We start from the raw sequence: 21809 nt of genomic DNA, 5'->3' as shown, positions 1-21809 counted from the left end.
TCAATCCTAAATTTTATTTCCCAGGAATTACTACAAGGATCCTAGGATTTACTACGTACTTTGAATTTATAATTTACATTGAAAATATCTGTTAAAACAAAGCAGATAAAACTTATATTGTAATCCGGGCTATTTGAAAATTTGCTATCGATTCAATTTTGGTATTTTTCGGGTCATAAATTTGGCTCTCATAAATGCACAAAAAATTGCTATTAAGTCATCCCTTTAAATGAGCCTGGCTAGAAACACTTATCCTTGTATCCAAGTTGTTCTGAATGAATAAAGAAGCTCAGCGCTATTGACATGATAAAGCTAGTATGAATGTTAAGTTTGGGAAGTGGTCTCTCATGCTGTTCCTTTAATTCGTATAGATGATGTTGCAGTTACTTGCTATTTTGTACTTTAATGTCTTTCGTAGTAAATTTGTTTGTAAATTGAAGAATTCTTTAAAAAGTTCATGAGGATTTACTTGGCGCCTTAAAATTGCAAAGTGTCTTCTCCAGTCGATGTACTTATACTTAGGTCTTCCCATGACTGTTGGGGCATAAGATGACAGTAGTACTTCTCCATGGTCACCTTAAGCGGTTTTGACCAAATATATTCAAGGGACGACTTTTACAGTGCAGCATCCTTCTCGTGATAACGGCCAAGCGTTACTTTCTGTCGTACATTTCTTCTAATTCTTGGAGCGATCCAACATCAAAGAAAAGGCGCCTAAGTGTGCTATTATTGTATTCGGAGCTTCCATATATGTTTCAAATGAATACAAAATATTTTTACTGTTTTAATCACTGGAATGAAAGAATGAGTTACTATGCAGGCCCCATGGTGACATTTTGATCAATTAATCTATCCCCAATTGGCGAAACCAAAAATGTTTGAAATACACTCCGGCGGAAAAGAATTTCATGCTCTTCTTATGGAATTATTTTGACCTTCAACGCCATGAAAAATAAGCAAGAAGACATGCACTATTTTGTATCCAGGATTGAACCACAGACTAAGAAGTACAATTTTAACCAACCAAGCCTTTCAGAAGTGTTTATTAAACTCAGGAAATAGTACACAATCTTAATACAGGTCAAAATAAGAGCAATGCGAATGCACAGTGTTGTGATTAGCTTGTAAACACCAAAACTTATTTAAGAAATTCTCTAATTACATGTTGACCTTTTGAAATTTCTAGTCAGAAGTTATTGTGCGGTTAATTGATGGACCCGACTTGACACCTGTAAGAGTTGAAGTCAGTTTTGTCAGTCAGACAGTTGAAGTCAGAGTTGATGATGATTTTGGACTGGAAGAGGCAAAGGTATCGTTTAAAAGCGTTTTATCTATTATTGACGCATTTGGGATTAATTCACTGAAACCATATAGATTAAGTAATTGTAGAGTACGGTAATAATGATGGTAGGAAGGAGAACTGGTTCGATTTTCTTACTCAACATGATCTGGTTAATCATAAGTTTCTATCATACCCTTCTGTCGAGGGAGCAGGGTTTTCTGGCACAATCTGGATTTTGGGGGATATTAATTCTCAGTGCAGGCTATGTTTGGAATTAACATAGTCTTTCGATTCTGGGTGGTTGGAATTCGGCTTTTGATCGTTTTATATTCAGAAAGGAAGAACTCACAGCTTCAGACGTTATAAGGTAAATTGATCCATATGGTGTTCCTTAAATAACTGTGTACAGGGTTGATCAAGACGATAGTTCAAACTATTCCCTGGGGTGCTGGGTGGTGGCACAAAAAGAACTTTAAACCTCATCAAATTTGTTTGTGTGCACTTTTTTTGCATTTTTAGAAGTCAGACAATTTTTCTTTTTTTGTGAAGGGGGGGGGAGGGAGAGAAAGAGGGGTTTAGAATCCACACCCTCCTGAATACGGTTTTTATTATACCAAATTGTACCAGGACCACTAAATTACACCGAAAACAGTAAAAACTTTACGTGTTGGCAACGCTGATACGGATTGGTTAAAAGCTTTTAAATTTATCCACGCAAATACTCAAATCTGGCCTAGTCTAAATCTGCACGTATTATACATAAATTGAAAATCAAAATTCTGCCTAACTTACAACACGTGCCATAAATCCGCTCAGCTGCTGGCAACACTGATGATAACGTTAAAACTGCATTCAGAATAAATAAGAGGTAATACTTAAACGAATAAAACACCAGTAAAGAAGAAGAAGAATAAAAAATCCTGCTCGTATCACTGAATAGTTTTTCAATGTGTTATGGCGGACCATAAAATACGAATGACAACACAAATATCTCTTTCAATCAGGCAAGGAAAAAAGTACAAAGTAGTTGGGCAAAATTCTTAATTAGGAGATCTAATCTTCTAGTGGCTGGTTCTAATTTTGGCTTGAGCGACTTTAACTTCTAGGTGAGCTTTGATCTTGTGGCGGACCTAGAAATATACGCATATCAAATAGAGCCAAGGATCAATGCTAATTAGACATAAACCTTTCCAAATGATCATTGTTCTTTAAACATAATCTGAACAAATACTTGAAAAAACAATCATAAGTTCGAGCATTCTAAGATCACTTCTCCGACAAGCCCAGCTACTTATCCTTATCGTTTCACAAGACATAAATGACGTCCGAGGTCAGAGGGATTACTATTGAACTAATTTTCGGATAAGTTACATCTGCTAACACTGGAAAATACAGGAAAACTGTGAATAAGTAACGTCATACATAAACTAAAAATTCAGCTATTTCAAAATAGGAAATAATATGTGAAATTTAAGGCAGAGAACAAAAAGAGACAGTAATAGTCAAATGTCGCACACCTTCAAAGGATTCTCAATAAGCTATGTTTACAGAAGAGTACGCGTGATTAATGTTTTTATTCGCTTAATTACCTACAGCGTTTCAATTGACAAGTTGCCGCATATATATTTGTTCTTATCTTTACGATTTATATCCGGTGAATTTAATATTGAGCGGATAAGTCAGATAAGGGATGCTAGAACGCACTCTAAGTCTACTTTTTTTCAAGCCTTACCTCTTAATAGATAAGTTTAACTTTTTTAAGGTTTCAGAGTTTAAAATATAGATTCAATGTTAAGTTTCTACATCCATAAAACTATTCCCTAATTTAAGGATTAATCATGGTTCCAACAGCAACTGCAACCTAATTAAAGAGCGAACAACAGCCCATAGTAACCAAAAGTTAAAAAACACGTTTTTGAATAAGACTGTCAAGTGAAAAAAATTGACATCTGACACTGAATCAGGAATGGTAACTATTGTTCAGGTAAATCTTAAAAGTAAAAGTTTGTTCCACAAAGAAATTTATGGTGATTTCAAAAAAGAGACGGAAACCTCTCGAAAATGGCGTCAGATCAAAATGAAAAGTGAACCATTGGGATCATCATGGTCGAAAACCAATTACAGGGAAATTACAGTCCCCCTGCCTGAACAACAAAGAAAATCGCTTTTTTGTATCGGTAGACAGATTTTCAGTAGCTCATAAAACATCCTTCCAAGAAATGGCAGTAAAAACGGCACTTTTGGTGCCAACGAATGACGTAATTTTTTCAAAATCCTGTGTGTGGAGGGGGGGGGGGGTAAAGCTAGAGCCAATTTTTCCAAATAAAGTGAGAATTACAGAGAAAACTGAAAAAACGAGCCATATTGAACAAAGAAAATCGCTTTTTTGCATCGGTAGCACTGATCTGTCTCCCGTTTTTTATCGTTTCTTTTTTTTTAGCAGGGCTAGGGGGTGGCCAGACATTCATAGAGAGATGTGTAATATCTCATTCGAAAGAGAATTACATTTCTAAGTCCCCTTTTTAAATGAACAAAGAGATTGGAGGGCAACTAGCTCCCCTTACCTACAGGCCGCCCCCCAAAAGTCATCCAATCAAAATTTTGAGATAGCCATTTTGCTCAACATAGTTCAAAGGTCCAATATCTATTGTTTTAGTAGTTCTTAATTACTACTAAATTTAAATTTTTTAAAAGAGGAAATCTATCTCGATATTGAAATAAATAATTACAGATCTATATCTTTTAAAAAAAAAAAAAAAAAAACGATTAATTTCCAGCTGATCCACTATTTTTTCAAATATGATGCACTCATTTTTAAAAGCATATCCCGGGAAGGCTCATTTTAAAACTATTACTAATATATATGTGCTTTTTATCAATTTTACAATCTAAAAGTGCCATATAGCACTAAAAACGACACTTTTGGTAACACTACTTAAGTAGAAGAGTTTGGAAGCATTAAACGGTACCATTGCAATAATTATGGTTCAAAGCCCTTAACTGGAGGTTTATTATATCCCTCATCCTCTTATTCCCCCTTCAGACCCTCTTAGTATATTTCATAAATCGCCTACTCATCTTAAAAGTAAAAGATTATTGCAAAAAAAAAAATCCTTTCAACTGAAAATCTACTAAAAATAATCAACAGTTTTGAATTGAACCTTTAAACTTCACTCTGCGATGAAGCCTGTGTGCTAGTTCTAACGATGGTATTTGAGGGGAAAGGACGTTCTTGCCCCCTTACTTTTTTGCTCCTGTCTAGGTTATGAAAAACACCTTCTTTGGTCATTTCATTGGAAAACATACTTTTTTCATTAAAAGAATGGGGGAAAAAAGCGAAAGTGCACTTTACAGGAATGTGCTATCAAGTCAAATTTATAAAAAGCGATTAGTATAAATATAAGCTTTTAAATTAGCCCTTAAACAGCTTTCTTTTGTTAGAGTAGCCTTCTGGTTTCGGCTAGTCAGTAGGTGATTTATAAAGCCCTGTCTTCATTATGGCTTTTTCAGGCGAAGTCAGCCGAGTAAAAATAGCTTTTTGCTCATCGAAAAACAAATGTTCCTGAAAAACATGTATTGCTTTCAGAAGTACGGATGATGGACTTAATGTTATAGACTGAAAGTTTTTCGTAACTGTCAAGGTTGTTTTTAGTATTTTCTAGAGGTGTCTTATCTCCCCTAGATCGGTGATAATTAGAAATTATATTAAAAATAAGTTTGCAACTGAAACTAAGGAGTGCATTAAAAATTAAAACGAACATACATTATTCCGTATGAATAAAACAGATCATGGCAGTGTTGTTTCTATACTAAATTTTAATCAAAAACGAACAAAGTTTAATTTAAAAAACAAAGATTTTCCCAGGGAAGTAAAGAGCAAAGTTGAAACATAAAACGAACAAAAATTATTACTTCACAGCCTATCTTTCATATATCAATAAAACTAGTACAAATAAACCAACTAATTGTGTTTCCCTATTTTTTTTAGGATTATAGAAAACTAGCGCTTTACTGAAAACACAAAAGTCAAGTATAAAAATAGGAATATTGATTTAGGAGTAAGAAGTGAGTATGCATCCTGGCAACAATAGACCAATCTTTAAAGTTTTTAAGGATTAGTTACCAGCTGTGATTACTTACACCAGTTGTGACATCAGTAACTTTCAGTATACAAAAATATTGGATTGATATATCTGGTCGTATTTTGGTCTCGTCAGCTATATTGTAAGAAATATGCTTAAGTATTACTTGAAATGAAGATCAAATAAGATATAATATGAACTCTGGAAATCCGGTTATTTCTCTCTATACAACAGTGAATTTCAAGCTATGATACAAAACCTAAAGCTAGTCTATAGTCCTAATACTATCACGATGGCTTTACTTTGAACTTGTCTATAAAATAATCAAGACATGTCCTTTTCAGAACCAAAACAAGAGCCAGTCATTGAACTGAGGCATAATGCAGAAGTGATACCAAATTAAACGAAAGTAAAATAAAGCAACTATCCTAAAATAATTTATTTTTATTCCGGAAAAAGTGTTCTTAATTGGTTTGCTTTTACTGTACCAAAACAACTTATATTATTTTGTGTTTTCAGCAAAGGACTAGTTCTCTATAATCCTAGAAAAATAGGGAAACATAATTAGTTGGTTTATTAGTACTCGTTTTATTGATATATATTAAATAGGTTCTGAAGTAATAATTTTTCTTCGTTTTAAGTTTCAACTTCGTTATTTACTTTCCTCGCAAAAACTGTACTTTTCAAAATAATTTGAAAGAAGCCAAACCACTTTTAGTGCCAACAAGTAATACAACAGTTGCAGTGGAAACCAATATCCTCCATATTCAAGGACATAACAAAACATCATTAAAACCTCTTTTCTATCAGACGATTAAAGGTGCGGATTAGATTAAAAATCCTTTATGGATTATCTTGTGGATATTGTTACAATTTTCTCCAAGGTTCAATTATAGCAAACACTGAAACCAACAACCCTCATAATCATATAAACCAGAGAAAAGGAACAAGAATGAGATAGACGGATAAAGAGAGAAAGGGAGAGAGGGAGGGGGGCATATGAATGCTTAAGACTGTCTAACAAAATTAACACTTTTACAGATCAAAAAGACTGAGGAGGGGGGAACCCTGACAGACGCTAAGATCTGTCAAGAATGTTGGATCTATCCGAAAATCTCCTCATTTGGACCTTTTTTCCCCGAATTTTTGAAGGAATAATGAGATAAAAGGCAACCTCAAAACAGGGTATCGTTTGAAACGAATTTGTAATTGATTTTTTGTCTCGGACTACAACAGAATTCCATAGCAGCTCCATTTTTATTTATCCGTGCAATTTAGCAGAAAATCTAGCATGAAAAAGAGGAGACAAAGACAAAAGCGAAGGGGGCACACTTAAATATAATTCAAATCAAACCTGCATTATAAATTGCCTGCTCACTTGTTTTTAAGGCAGTTGACTCCGAAGGAGGAGGCATTGCGAACACAGGCCGAGCATTGTCTTGACCCGGAGCTGGCATGGCAAAAGCAGATTCACCTCCTTGTGCACGCATTTCAAACGGGTTCGTTGAACTACGTAGAGCCCCCGGCTTGGAATGGTTGGAGGCTGGCTGTACGGTCACCGGATAAGTGGTTCGACTATCGCGCTCAATTACACTGTCACTGTACTCTTCCTGATAGATAAGAGCGTCGTTAAAGTCATTTTCTACGTGCACAAAAAAATATTTATTTTTCTAAAGGATCGCCAAGGTATAAAAACTACTTAACCATGTAAAACTAAAAAAAAAGGCTAACAATGGACCTTCTGGAAGAAGTATCCAGAAGAGAGCACTCGACACCCTAATCCCAGGTAACACGACATAAAGAACTCCGTTTGTCTATACATCCGAGGGGTTTACACTGGTTTAGGTGGCTTAAGAGATATCGAACAGGCGCGAATACATCCCCCCCCCCAGGTGGCAGTTTATTTTCACTGAGTTTTCCTCAAAGAAGATGTTTCCAGACATCTCCCAACAGATAACCCTTTAGTAAAATGCTGTTTTTTACCCTTATAATTTAATCTTCTTCTGAAATTTCAGCCAAATACATACCGTATCAGTTAACTAAGTAATAAATTATTGTTCGATCTGGTATACTATATAGCTGAGCTCATTGGGGTAAAGCGGCATCTATTTTTTTTTCTTCGGGCTCGAGGATCGAATCTAAATTCTGGTCTTTGATTAAGACATACAAACAACTTAAACTATATCCAAATCAACACTAATCTTAACAACAACTGATTATTGATTAAAAACCCGACAGATTAAAAATCGATTAACCCAACAAGCGAAGCTAGATATCTAAAATATTTAATTAGTTGTGTTTTGATTTACCCTGGCCAAAACAAAGCTTATAGCTAGAATTAAAAGATTTGCAATCAAGAAATATTCTTGATTCTCTGTCTTCGGCCGGAAGTGCAATACATGGTTGGGGGCAAATCATCTGACAATTCCCAAGCCCCACCCACCCCCCCAGATCTCTCCAGTTACCCATTTGTAGCTGGGTCTACTCTTGGCTACACTTAAAGTCACAACGCTGACCCACTTTCAAACCAAATAACAAGCGACAACAGGACTCGAACCCCCTTCTTACATACAAAGGATTTCAAGTCGGTGCAACAATAAAAAAAAAAAAAAAAAAAAAAAAAAAAAAACAACTGGAACTGTCGCATCTATAGCTGCCTTATTATCTGTCCTACAAATCAATTTATTTACCTCTTGACAAATACACTTCATGTTGCAAACCTAATAATTTTAGTGACAAAATGGTACTCATTGGCTTATGCCATAAAAGAAGTTATAAGCTAGAAACTAAAAACAATTTTATTGCAGCAAATATTGCCATCTAGTCGATGTCCGAACAACAAATATTATACATTTTAGTTATCTTTGTTTGTAAAAATTTTCTAAAATAAGTATTCCCAATTGCCTAAACAAGTTAAAACATAACAGAAAAACACATTCGATACTTTTACAGCCCCTATAATCTATTAATAACAACTAATCAGTTGCGTGAACCATATTTATACACTTGAAACGACATTTATATTCTCATATCTTCCATAGCAAAACTAATATATGACCTTATCTTTTATCATCATTGCTGCATTAGTGAATAAATAACTTAGCTGAAATATAATTGTGTGCTTCTGCCTCATAATGACCTATAACTAAACAAAAAGTAGGTAGGTGTAGACTGAAACTAAAATTTATGCGGGGGTAATTGCCAATCTTCACCAAGTACTGTATTAAAGTCTTCTTTTTTTCATTGCAGATATTAGTCCTACATGACCACTACGTGCAGATTTAGACTAGGCCAGATTTGAGTATTTGCGTGGATAAATTTAAAAGCTTTTAACCAATCCGTATCAGCGTTGCCAACACGTAAAGTTTTTACTGTTTTCGGTGTAATTTAGTGGTCCTGTTACAATTTGGTATAATCAAAACCGTATTCAGGAGGGTGTGGATTTTAAACCCCTCTTTCTCTCTCCCCCCCCCTTCACAAAAAAAGAAAAATTGTCTGACTTTTAAAAATGCAAAAAAAGTGCACACAAACAAATTTGATGAGGTTTAAAGTTCTTTTTGTACCACCACCCAGCACCCCAGGGAATAGTTTGAACTATCGTCTTGATCAACCCTGTACACAGTTATTTAAGGAACACCATATGGATCAATTTACCTTATAACGTCTGAAGCTGTGAGTTCTTCCTTTCTGAATATAAAACGATCAAAAGCCGAATTCCAACCACCCAGAATCGAAAGACTATGTTAATTCCAAACATAGCCTGCACTGAGAATTAATATCCCCCAAAATCCAGATTGTGCCAGAAAACCCTGCTCCCTCGACAGAAGGGTATGATAGAAACTTATGATTAACCAGATCATGTTGAGTAAGAAAATCGAACCAGTTCTCCTTCCTACCATCATTATTACCGTACTCTACAATTACTTAATCTATATAGTTTCAGTGAATTAATCCTAAATGCGTCAATAATAGATAAAACGCTTTTAAACGATACCTTTGCCTCTTCCAGTCCAACATCATCATCAACTCTGACTTCAACTGTCTGACTGACAAAACTGACTTCAACTCTTACAGGTGTCAAGGCGGGTCCATCAATTAACCGCACAATAACTTCTGACTAGAAATTTCAAAAGGTCAACATGTAATTCGAGAATTTCTTAAATAAGTTTTGGTGTTTACAAGCTAATCACAACACTGCATTCGCATTGTTCTTATTTTGACCTGTATTAAGATTGTGTACTATTTCCTGAGTTTAATAAACACTTCTGAAAGGCTTGGTTGGTTAAAATTGTATTTCTTAGTTTGTGGTTCAATCCTGGATACAAAATAGTGCATGTCTTCTTGCTTATTTTTCATGGCGTTGAAGGTCAAAATAATTCCATAAGAAGAGCATGAAATTCTTTTCCGCCGGAGTGTATTTCAAACATTTTTGGTTTCGCCAATTGGGGATAGATTAATTGATCAAAATGTCACCATGGGGCCTGCAAAAAAAAACTCATTCTTTCATTCCAGTGATTAAAACAGTAAAAATATTTTGTATTCAATTGAAACATATATGGAAGCTCCGAATACAATAATAGCACACTTAGGCGCCTTTTCTTTGATGTTGGATCGCTCCAAGAATTAGAAGAAATGTACGACAGAAAGTAACGCTTGGCCGTTATCACGAGAAGGATGCTGCACTGTAAAAGTCGTCCCTTGAATATATTTGGTCAAAAACGCTTAAGGTGACCATGGAGAAGTACTACTGTCATCTTATGCCCCAACAGTCATGGGAAGACCTAAGTATAAGTACATCGACTGGAGAAGACACTTTGCAATTTTAAGGCGCCAAGTAAATCCTCTCATGAACTTTTTAAAGAATTCTTCCATTTACAAACAAATTTACTACGAAAGACATTAAAGTACAAAATAGCAAGGAACTGCAACATCATCTATACAAATTACAGAGAATGTTAAATTTGTTTCTTACTTGTCTTTGTTTAAGTTTAGTTTGACCAGTTTTTATCTTTTTAACTTTTTAATTGACTTTTTACAGTTCAATTATTGACTTGCAAATGATTATTCATTGTGATTTTTCTTTTTTGTTGTTGTTTTTGCCACTTCTTGTGTAGTCATATGATTTGTCGACTCCGAAGTTCAAATTTGGCCCTTTGTGGGCTTGAAATATTTTGAAATAAATATCTCTTATCTCTAAGAGGAATACACAGTAGATTTATTATATCTATTTTGAAGCCCATTTAAAGGTTGTCAATAGGCATTTGAGCCCTTGGTAGTACCACATGGATTTTGAAAAATGACAACAATTATTTAGAGTTTGGGCAGGAAAGTGCCCAAACTGATGCTATTGCTATTGGAAGAAACATGATGCTATTGGTATGACACATAAAGAAAGCCTCAGTCAATCCAATAGAAGATGCTATCATCACCACATCCAAAAAAGTCACCAAGTCAAATCAAATGTCAAGACAATGTTGATTTGCTTTTTTGATGCCAAGAATGTAGTGCATTCTGAATTTGATTGTCCATGTTAGACTATTATTCAAATCTTTTTTTTTTGGAAGTGTTAAGGAGATCACACAACAGTGTTCATGAAAAGAGAACAGAATTGTAGCAGACAGGTGACTGGCTCTCTCACTACTGCAAATACACCTACACACACACACACCGATCTCTGGCTATCATTTTTTTTAAGTTAAGAACAACATGTTTCTGCTGACCCATACACCTTACTAGCCCAAAATAGCTCTGCAACTTTTTCTTATTCCTGTGAAACAGTCAAGGAAAAACGGAGATGTCAGCCATTTCTCAAGATGGTAACAAAAAATGTTCCAAACAGTAGAAGCACTGGTGGGGTAAAGTATTAGTTGGAATGTAGAGTACTTTGAAGGGAATAGGGTATTTTGTTAAAAGTTCAAATATATAGGTTTAAAAAAAAAATTATGTTTTCTTTTGAGTGCCCCCTTGCAATATTAGCAAGAGTTTTGAAAGATAAATGTTCTTCTTTTCTTCATGCTAGGTATTTCCACTGCAGTTCAGCTAGCTAAAGTTTTTGTTTCCAAAAGGTTTACAATTCACCACTTCTGGTTTAATATATTTAAAGAAACATGAATAATCCTTGCAGGTTGACCATTATAAACCATGAGAAGCAAATTTTAGGTTTTGATATAAGCAATTCAATTACCTACCAAAGACACTACTTAGTTCAATTTTGATGGGGAAAAAACGCTCTATTCTGGTCATCTGAATAGATCTTTGCTTTTATATAAGCACATAGTCATAGTTGAAAAAGGAGGGTGGGCGTCAAGTGTCTTTCCTTGGAAGGGGGGGGGGTGACATTCAATGCAAGAAAAACATTTCAAGGGGGATTCAGATTCATTTTCGGGAAGGGGAATTACTACCAGTGTACGAGTAATAATACCATTTTAGGACACACTAAATGACTCATGTTATATTAAAGTATATCTATACACAGAACAAATAGGAAGTACAGAGCTATCAAAAATGAAATAAGAAAACAAAGAAAATAAAATTGGAAAAATCGTGCAAAAAAGTAGAAGCATTTAATTAGGATGCTGATTACATTTCTATGAAGGGGGCACCAGATTTCCCAGCATTATTTAAAAAACGATCATAAATTAAATTAAAAAAACAAAAAAAATTTCAACTGAAAGTAAGAAGCAATATGAGACCTTAAAACAAACAAAAATTATTACACATCTGAGAGGGTTCGGCCCCAAGTCAATACCTCACTCTTTATGCTGCAGTTTATTTTAGTGCTTAAAACTTAAAACAAACAAAAATTATTACGTATATGAAGGGGTTCACCCCCAAGTCAATACCTCTTGCTTTATGCTACAGTTTTTTTAGTGCTTTCAAAAGAGCTATCTATTCTAATTAAATGGCATTTGTGATTCAGGGGTTTGTGAAATAAACAAAATTTGAACTTTAACAAATTTTGAAGGTAGGTAGCTTAAGTTGGTTGAGGTGGTCCTCATGAAGTTGATTTTAGGATTTTCATGCACTTTGTTGCTTGCCTCTGAACATTTTTGATGAGCCTTATATCTTGCCAATAAGGAGGACCTGCAAGGCACATGCCAAAATCGAGATGGGGTCTGACGAGAGCTTTATATAATTTTATGAATATTGTTGCCTCTTGGCTACAGATGGTCCATTTTAATAGGCCAAGGCTGGAATTTGCATGGGAAACAACATGCTGAATGTGGCTGTTGAACTTCAACTTGTTGGCAATGATGACACCAAGGTCCCTTTCTTCGTCTGTTTTTGCTAGATACTCCCTTGCTTTTGTGATGGGATTGTAAATTGAGTAGGTAGCCATTGGGTTGTTAGGTTCATGGTGCAAAGTACAGCATTTGTTTGTTTTGAATTTACGGAGCCTGTCTTGAGTCAAAGCCTGTAGCCTGTCTATGTCTTGTTGGTTGGTCTTTTGATTTCAAACACAACATCCAACACCAGGACCTCAGCACCAGGGTATGATGAGATACACATCAAATAGCTTATTGAATCACCCCAGACCTTTCGAAATAAACTTCTAGAAGTATGTAATATGGCATGGAGAGAAGGGAAATTCCCTAATTCCTGGAAAATTGCCCTTATTCACCCAAACCTCAAACCTGAGAAATCACCCAATAACCCAATATCTTACAGACCAATATCAGTCCTCCCCACCATGGGCAAGATATTTGAAAGTATGATTTTGAAGAGATTAGAATGGTTTGCAGAGGTAAATCAAATGATACCTCTTACCCAAACAGGTTTCAGAAAGGGTCACAGTGCAATGGACAACATAAATAGAACTGAAGTAGATATAGCAGAGTCTTTGCAAGATGGTGAATCTGGAATTGCCGGGATGTTTGATTAGACAGATGCATATGGTAATACCAAACAAAAAACGTCGTTAAACTTTTGAATAATAAAAATGTTCCATCCACAATGGTACCAATAATTGATGATCTACTTTGTGATCATTCTTTTCAAGTTCAGATAAATGACACTCTGTCTTCAAGAAAACAAGTTAAAGATGGTCTCCCACAAGGAACTGTCATAAGTCCTCTTTTATTCACACTGTATATTTCAGAATTAAAACTTAAAGGTCAGTCAAAAAATGGAGAATTTGCTGATGATCTCCTGGTGTGGAATAGACACAAGAATATAAACTTACTCCAAAGCATAATTCAGGAAGACTTAGATTTAGTCTTGACAACAGCAACTAAACTTGTCAATGTGAAAATTGAATACAGGCATATTGGCTAAATTTGTGAGATAAAACATTTATTAGTACCTATAATTATCATTTTCAACTAATATTTATCCTTAGGTGGCATCTTGAGTGACTTTCCTAGTGTGTGATTTTACCTACCTGAATTTTGATGTTAGAAAATTTTTATTTTCTATTCCCAGGGGACTTGTCTTTTGTCTGATAATAAACAGCTGTGTTTTGTTTGTAAATAAGGCCAAGCTGAATTTAGTGTCTTTCTCCTTCTTCCAAATTTGCAGCCAGCAATAAAGCGCAGTTGCCAAACGCTAAATACTAAAAACACCATTGATTACGTTTGCTCGTCCGTTTTTGCGTATTTCTGGTGGATAATTTGTGCAGGAGGGAGCAATAGCAAACAAACAAGAGGCCGAATTGGTACCAGCGGGATTTTAATCATTAAGCTGCTGGGAATAGGTGATTTGAGTATTTCACTTACCACATTTTTTGTTTACCTCGAGAATTTTCAAGGCAATAAATTTAGCGTTCTGAGCATCGACGATATACAATACTTTCATTTGAGCGTCAGGAGAGAAAAAGCTAGCAGAAGAGGCGAAAGTACCTGTGGCAAGTGCTTTAGTGGTATCTGCCAAGAGAACTGATAAACTTCCGCTATTTATCCCGAACCAGAAATGGCGAGCAAACGGATGCGTGTTAGCCCGGTGAAGGGTACGGACAAGTGTGCAGCCTGTGAAGATAATTTGAATGAAGGTTCTAACGCTATGAACTGTGATGATTGTGAGCGATGGCTGTGTGCAGAATACTTTGATCTTTCGGAACCAGAATATATTTTATTAACGAAGATGACTCGCCGCATGGGCTGTGAGTGGAAATGTCCCATGTGCAAAGGCAACCCAAAAGGCAGTGTTAATGCCTCAGAAATAGCGAAAATTGTGGACAGTAGCATAAAAAGGTCTCTAGGTGGTCTTGATGACAATAAAGAACCTGGATGTGAAAATCAAAGAAGCGGTTAAAGAATCCTTTTCGAGCTTGAAGGATGAACTGAAAGCTGAAATAGACACTAAGTTCACCGGCCTTGAAGATAAAGTACGCTCCCTGGAGCAGCACTCAGGAGCTGCCACAGACCAAAAAGTGTTAAAAGACCTTGTAACTGCTGAAACAACTGCTCTAAAGGAAGCCCTAAACGAACAATTTGAAAGCAGGGTGAAGGCGCTAATCTTCGAAGACCGCGACAGACAGAAGAGAAGATTGAATATAGTGGCCTTTGGGGTTGCTACTCAAACTGATGATGCCCAGTTTGTCCGCGAGCACCTAGCTAATGAATACGGCTTACCTGGTGTTCCTATTTCAAATATTCACTGCCTAGTGAATCCCACTGTCTCTATAACCCAAAATCCACTACGCCCATCCCCAATCATGTTCGCTGTCCCCAAGTTCAAGATTAAGAAGCTAATTCTCCAGAAATCTTTTGAGGAAAAAGGGGCAGTTCAGTTCAGAAATGATATATCGAAAACAGACTGTGACAAAAGGCAAAAGTTTTATGAAGAACTATACAGAAGGCGGGCAGGTGGTGAATCAAATATTGTGATTACAGGCAACAAGATTGTCCCAAAAAACTTCCAGCAGCCTCCAGCTACCCTGGGGTTGCAGGTGATGGAGATCTAGGAGTTGACGCCCGTCAAAACAATGTAAATAGTACTGTACATAGAAACTTTAGTGTGAGTGATTCAAACACAAGCCCCACATTTGAGATCAATAATGATGAATCGTTTGCAAGTGCATTATCAAGTAATCATAGCGGAGAACCTTTGGATAGTTCTACTTTCGAATCTTGTGAGTCGGAATTTAGAGATATTGGTGATGCCCATATTGAAAATGAAGATAGACTATTAATGCTTCACAGTAACGTGGATTGCATCACCACAGAAATGGATGAAATAAAAGCTGTAGTTTTAGCAAGACCTGAAGTGAGTGTGTTTGCCTTCACTGAAGTTAAACCAAAGTATACTTCAGTGCCACTGACTGATGTACAAATCCAGATTACCGGATTCAGAATAATTTCAAATCTGTCGAAACCAGAAGGAAGAGGAATTGTCCTGTACATCAATTCATCACTGAAGGTAGGGACCTTAATCTTGGTTCTCAGTATGAGCTGTGGGTGGAGCAGGTCTGGATAAAAATTGAGCTAAAGGGTCACCCATTAATTATAGGTTGTATTTATAGAAGCCCAAGCTCTCCCTGTCAGAAAAGTTCTCACCTGCCTCAGATCCAATGGATTAGTGGTTATGCTGCCACAGGAGATAACGATGACCAGATTGGCACACTCCTCAAATGCCTGCAAGAACATTCATTGTACCAGACAATCAATTTCCCGACTAGGTACAGAGAGGGCCAGAACCCATCTCTCTTAGATCTCCTATTTGTCAAAGATGAGGAGGCAATCCAAAGTATAGACTCAGAGCCACCTTTTGGCGCAAGCGACCATATAGCCATAACTTGTCGACTAAAGTTGTACCCACAGACAAATAATTTTAGAAAACATGTGTCTACAAATTACAACAAGGTCAGGCAAGATCTGGCTAGCCAAGATTGGTCTTTTGTTGAAAAGAATAATGTACAGGGAGCTTGGCTTGAGATGAAAAGGGTCCTCAGTGAGACAATCGCAAAACACACGACAACCACTTGGAAAAGAAGACCAAGAACGCTCCCTTTCATCACACGAGAAATCAAACTAGCAGTTCGGAAGAAGAAGAAGTTCTGGAGAAGGAAGGACGTCCCAACGCAGGCTAATCATGACAAATTCAAACAAATACGAAACAAAGTCCGCTACCTTACAAGAGAAGTTACTAGCAAGTATGAGGAGTCTTTAGCTTCAGCATCAAAAACAAATCCGAAGAAATTTTGGAAGTATGCCTCCACTCAAAAGCCCGGAAGACATTCGGTAACCGAACTCTCAGTTAATGGGAATACCATAATCAACCCTGGAAATATAGCTGAAGCTCTGAACCAGCAGTTCAAGTCAGTTTTTACACCTCCAGATAATGACCTCTTGCCACAAATTCCGGAATATGATATTCAGAAACTGATGCAAATTATTACTATCAGCACTTTGGATGTTGAATCACAGCTCAAAAGATTGAACCCAAATAAGTCAGTTGGCCCTGATGGGGTACACCCTCGAACTTTGAAAAAGGCTCATGCGGAGCTTGCCCTCCCCCTAGCAAAACTGTTCCAGAAGTCTCTTGACACGAAACAAGTCCCTCAAGATTGGAGAAATGTAAATATTACACCTGTTCACAAGGGTGGAAGTAGGAACTGTGCTGCCAATAACCGACAAATTAGCATCACCTTGACATTCAGTAAAATCCACGAAAGACTTACAAACACTACTGTTATGAAACACCTAATTGACAATAAAATACTTACCGATACCCAACATGGATTCAGATCTGGACGCTCGGTCGAGACAAATCTTATTGACGCATATGAATGTGTCACCAAACTGCTAGACCAGGATATCCCTGTTGATATGATTTTATTACACTTTGCAAAAGCTTTTGACAAAGTTTGCCATCGTCATTTGAAGGCTAAACTTCTATCTACCAGGATACATGTGGAGGTTGTTGAATGGGTTATGCAGTTCCTCTCAGGAAGAAAGCAGAGAGTTAGAGTGTTTGGGGATAACGGGCAAGAGTTTTTCTCAGAAGTTGCTGGAGTTGATACTGGCATGCCCCAGGGAACGATCTTGGGCCCAACACTTTTCAATATTTATATTAATGATGCTCCACGGGCTGTAAGAAATAAGATGAGCTTCTATGCTGATGATGCAAAGCTTATTGGGCCCTCGGAGTTGTCAGTGACTAGAGCCACCATACAGGAAGACCTGGATGCACTTTCCCTTTGGGCCTGCCAATGGAAGCTTGAGTTTAACATCCAGAAGTGCAAGGCAGTATATTTCGGGAAAAAGAATGAGAAGTACCATATGAGTGGGGGGGGGGATGGCTCGAGACAAGCGATTGGGTTCTCGGTAGCTGAAAGAGATTTGGGAATAGTCGTCAATGAAGAATTATAATTCAACAAACACACCCAAACAGTGGTTGCCAAAGCATATCAGACCCTCGGAATAATTAAGCATACAGTACATAGCAGATCATCTAAAGTTATGACGAAGCTGTACAAGGGTCTTGTACGACCATTGCTGGAGTTTGGGATGTGTGTTGCCACGCCTCTGAATAAGAGTGACCAACAGAAAATAGAATCTGTTCAAAGGCGCACAACCAAAGCTATTGATGGATGCAAGAACCTCGACTATCCATCCCACCTGAACAAACTACAGCTCCATACACTCGTCTACAGACGGCGGAGGGGTGATGTCATTATGGCTTACAAGCTACTGCATGCTGATTCCTCTTCTCTGAGTCCTTTACAACTTGACAAATCATTCAGGACAAGAGGGCATAGTAAGAAGCTGCTACCGCTCCCTCTGTCAATGCATTCAAGATTGCCATTGATAAGAATTGGTCCACCAAACCATGGAAAACAGAGTGGGACGCCGCCGAACCAGTGACTCCCCATCATCACTGACCAGCGACTCTACAGGATCTTTCCTTATTTCGCTGGACAATGCGATTTAAGGTAATTTAAGGATGATGTGTGCCTGCTTTTTAAAGCTTTTGGTCTGCCCATTTTGGTCCCAAAAACAAAGGCAATAGTGTTTTATAACCGTCAAACAACCCTCCCTAAACCCTTAGTGATAGAAGGGAGCATAATAGCTTATCAGCCATCTGTCTGTCTACTGGGTATGACCCTTGACAGCCATTAAAAAAGGCAAACAACATGTGATGACGTTGAGAATGTCAATCTTAAAGTGACTCATCATCTTAAAGCAACTTGCAGGATCTAAATGGGGATCCTTACCAAAATTGATTATTGATTTTTATAAACTGTATATTTGCTCAAAAATGGAATATGGCATTCATTTCCTTATAAATATCCCTGTAACTCTATTTAAAACCCTTGAGACACTCCAAAATTCAGCCATAAGAATTGCATTGGGTCTGCATAAACATACTGCAGTATATAAGCTAAAAGAGCTCTCTGGACTACCTGCTCTGAAAGATAAAGCTACTATGCAGAGAAACTGTTACTTTACAAAAATACAATATTATGGTGATAAACATGCAATCTTTCCAGCCATTTTTCCAAACCCTAGCAAGCCTCAGCACCATAAGTCTTCTTGGTGTCAATAACTGAAAGATCATCCAAATTGGAAAAATGAACATGCAGATAGTTACTCTTTTCCAAATTCTCCGCCTTGGGAAATGGAGGTCCCTGAGTACTATCTCCAACTGCTCCCTAGGGATAAATCTTTTTATACTGATCAGTCTGTTTGTCAGCTTTTTGCCAATAAAATTTCCTCATTATTTCCTGAATATACTCAAGTTTATACTGATGACTCAGTAAAGGGAACAAATGCAGGAGCAAGGGTTTGCATTAAGTATGTTTCCTTGAATATTTCAGTAACTCTCCCATCCAATACTTCAATTTTGCCAGCAGAGTTGTTTGCCATTCTAAAAGCACTGGAAGTTATGGTCAACCTCAGACCAGCTTCAAAAAGAGTGTTAATCCTCACAGATTCTAACTCTGCCATCCAGCTAATCAAAAAATAAATTTTAAGGCTGCTGATTCAGATTTAAAATCTATTAGAGATTCTCTCCTAAGCCTTAAGAATGTGGACACTTCAGTTTGCTTCCACCATATCCCTAGCCATAAAGGACTGACTCACAATATGACAGACAATAGGCTAGCTAATGAAGGAGCAAATGCTTGTGCCCCTCCAGACTCATAACTTGGGAACCTTCAAGACATTATAAAACACCATGGAAAAACAAAGTGCACCCAATTTCTGAATTCCCCATTTCAATCAAGGGAAGATTCAGTGTGGTATTGCAGGTTAAAATCTCGATACCTGTAGCTGAATTCTCTTTGATTCCAATGGAATCTCCATCATTCACCACTGTGAAGGTGGTGTAAAACATCAGTGGAAACACCCCCAACATATCTTTTTTGAGTGTTTGGTACTGGCACCACAAATCACAAAGATTAAGTTAAGCTGCCAGATAATGGGTGTTCCAGAAACATTTGATACCATTATTAATTTACAACAACATCCAAACACTGAAAGACCAATCTATAATTTGATGATTCAGATCATGAAGAAGACAATGGAACATTGATAGAATTCTACAGTGCAGAAGAGAGCAAAAATGAGCAGGAAGCACCATGCTGGTACTGGCCAGCATATTGGACTTCAATTGCTGGGGACAGGTAGCTGAGGTACTCAAGATTGCCACAACCCAGCATCAAAATTATGTTTTCAAATGACATGACTAGTGGAGTGTATTTTTAATTTTCAGGTGCTGCTTTTACAAAGATAAAGAATTATTTCTGACCACTTCTGAGCTGAAGAAAAAGAAGGATTGAAGATATGAAATCAAAGGGTTGAAAGGACTGCAAGGTAGTCAATATACTCTCATACAAATTCTGGAACTGGAAGGGTGCATATTGGCACATTAGGAGGATGGGAGGGGGGGGGGAAGTACATGGTAAATTTGCAATGGGTCATATAATTTAGCTAGGATGAAAGAGAAAGCATCATTTTATGTTTTTTGATAAAATTCAACTTTAGCTACTTTTGGCTATCTTGGAAAGGGGCCAGGAGAATGAAACTTTCAGGAATGGGTCTACAGGCTCAAGAATGTCCCAGGAAGGTATTTTGAAGCCCCTGCCTCTACTCCTTCTCCTGCTAGAGGGTCCTGAAATTTTCCTACATGACAGGTCTAGCCTATACCAATTGAAATTTTGACAAGCAACATTTCACCCTAATCTTCAGTTATCAGTTTCTTTTTCTTGAGTTTTAGTTCTGAAAACCAATTCCTGTTATTTGAGTTGAATTTTAAGCCACATCAGCATTTTTTTTTTCAGAACTTAGGCAATGTAATTGCATATCTTTAAAAGCTTATAAATTTAGATTGAGCAATGTTGTGAAGATGAAAAAAATTTTGTTGTACTTCATTTAAGCAGAAGATCTATTTTGCAAGGTTTTAATTTTATAATACACACATTTTTAAAAGGTCAGGGCCCTCTAGAAGGAGAAGTAACCTAACAGAGGTAGGTACTTGAAAAGGTAAATTTTTATCAAATCATATTAATGAGTTTCAAATAAAGTGAATATACCATTTGATGCCTTTTTTATGCTGATAAAAAATAAAACAATCATCTCTATCAGAAATGAATTTTAGTCCCCCCCCCTATATATGCCAATTCAAGATATAGGCTATGTTTGCACACATGGGGTGGGGGGTAGGGGGGGGCTGAAATTCATTTCTGATAGAAATGATTGTTATATTTGTAATCAGCATAAAAAAGCCATCAAAAGGTGTATTCACTTTATTCCTTACTCAATAATATGATTTGGTAAAAATTTACCCTTGAAAATACCTTCCCAGGGCATACTTTAGCCTTGAAACCCATTCTTGAAAGTTTCATTTTCCTACCTTAGCCCTTCCCAAGAAAACACAAAGTAACTAAAGTAGAAATTTTATTTCTTATGTAAATGAGAGGTAAATTAAAACTCCCCCTCCCCCCCTTAATGTGCAAATATATTACCTGAATCGATGTATATAGAGGTGAGGGTAAAATTCATTTCTAACAAAAATGATTAGCCTATTATATTTGGAAAGAGCATAAAGGCATCAAGTGGTGTGTTTACTTTATTCATAAGTCAATAACATGAATATAGACCTGACATGTAGGCAAATTCCAGGGCCCTCTAAAAGGAGTTGAGGTAGAAACTTCAAAATGCCTTCCCAGACCCAGGGCATACTTTAGCCTGTAGACCCATCCCTGGAAGGTTCATTTTCCTAACAAAACCCCTTTCCAAGACAGCCAAAAGTAGAATTATACCTCATCTTGATTTAACCTAGTATTGGTTGTAATATTTTCCAAAAAATTATTTAGATTGGAATAAAAGGTAGAAAAAAATGGAAAGAAGCATAAAATCAAGTTAATAGGAACACGCTTGATATTATAAAGTAGGAATTCCATTGTTAAGCATTTACAGGCTTGCACCAATTATTCTAATATTTTCCAGGCCAAAAACAGTGCAACACTTTAAAGATTGAATCGGATAAAAAAAATGATCTCACCT

The 21809-nt window shown here is 36.8% G+C and overlaps 1 long non-coding RNA gene across 2 annotated transcripts; it reads right to left on the bottom strand.

Moving 5' to 3' along the window:
* Nucleotides 1-611: 611 nt before the first annotated feature.
* LOC148955393 (uncharacterized) lies at nucleotides 612-21735 on the bottom strand. Of its 2 annotated transcripts, XR_016143048.1 has the most exons (4): nucleotides 21721-21735; nucleotides 9359-9845; nucleotides 6719-6974; nucleotides 612-2412 (listed from the first exon to the last, which is right to left on the bottom strand). It is a non-coding gene; the product is annotated as an uncharacterized LOC148955393 (long non-coding RNA). The 2 variants fall into 2 exon arrangements; XR_016143046.1 differs by lacking the exon at nucleotides 21721-21735 and having other exon boundaries at nucleotides 625-2412.
* Between the last annotated feature and the right edge of the window lie 74 nt (nucleotides 21736-21809).

The sequence above is a fragment of the Artemia sp. Qi Xiang Cuo genome, chromosome 2, assembly GCF_049724085.1.
Source record: "Artemia sp. Qi Xiang Cuo chromosome 2, ASM4972408v1, whole genome shotgun sequence".
Lineage (NCBI taxonomy): Eukaryota > Metazoa > Arthropoda > Branchiopoda > Anostraca > Artemiidae > Artemia > Artemia sp. Qi Xiang Cuo.
Note: the sequence above shows the minus strand (reverse complement) of the source record. Positions and strands in the feature narration are given on the sequence as shown.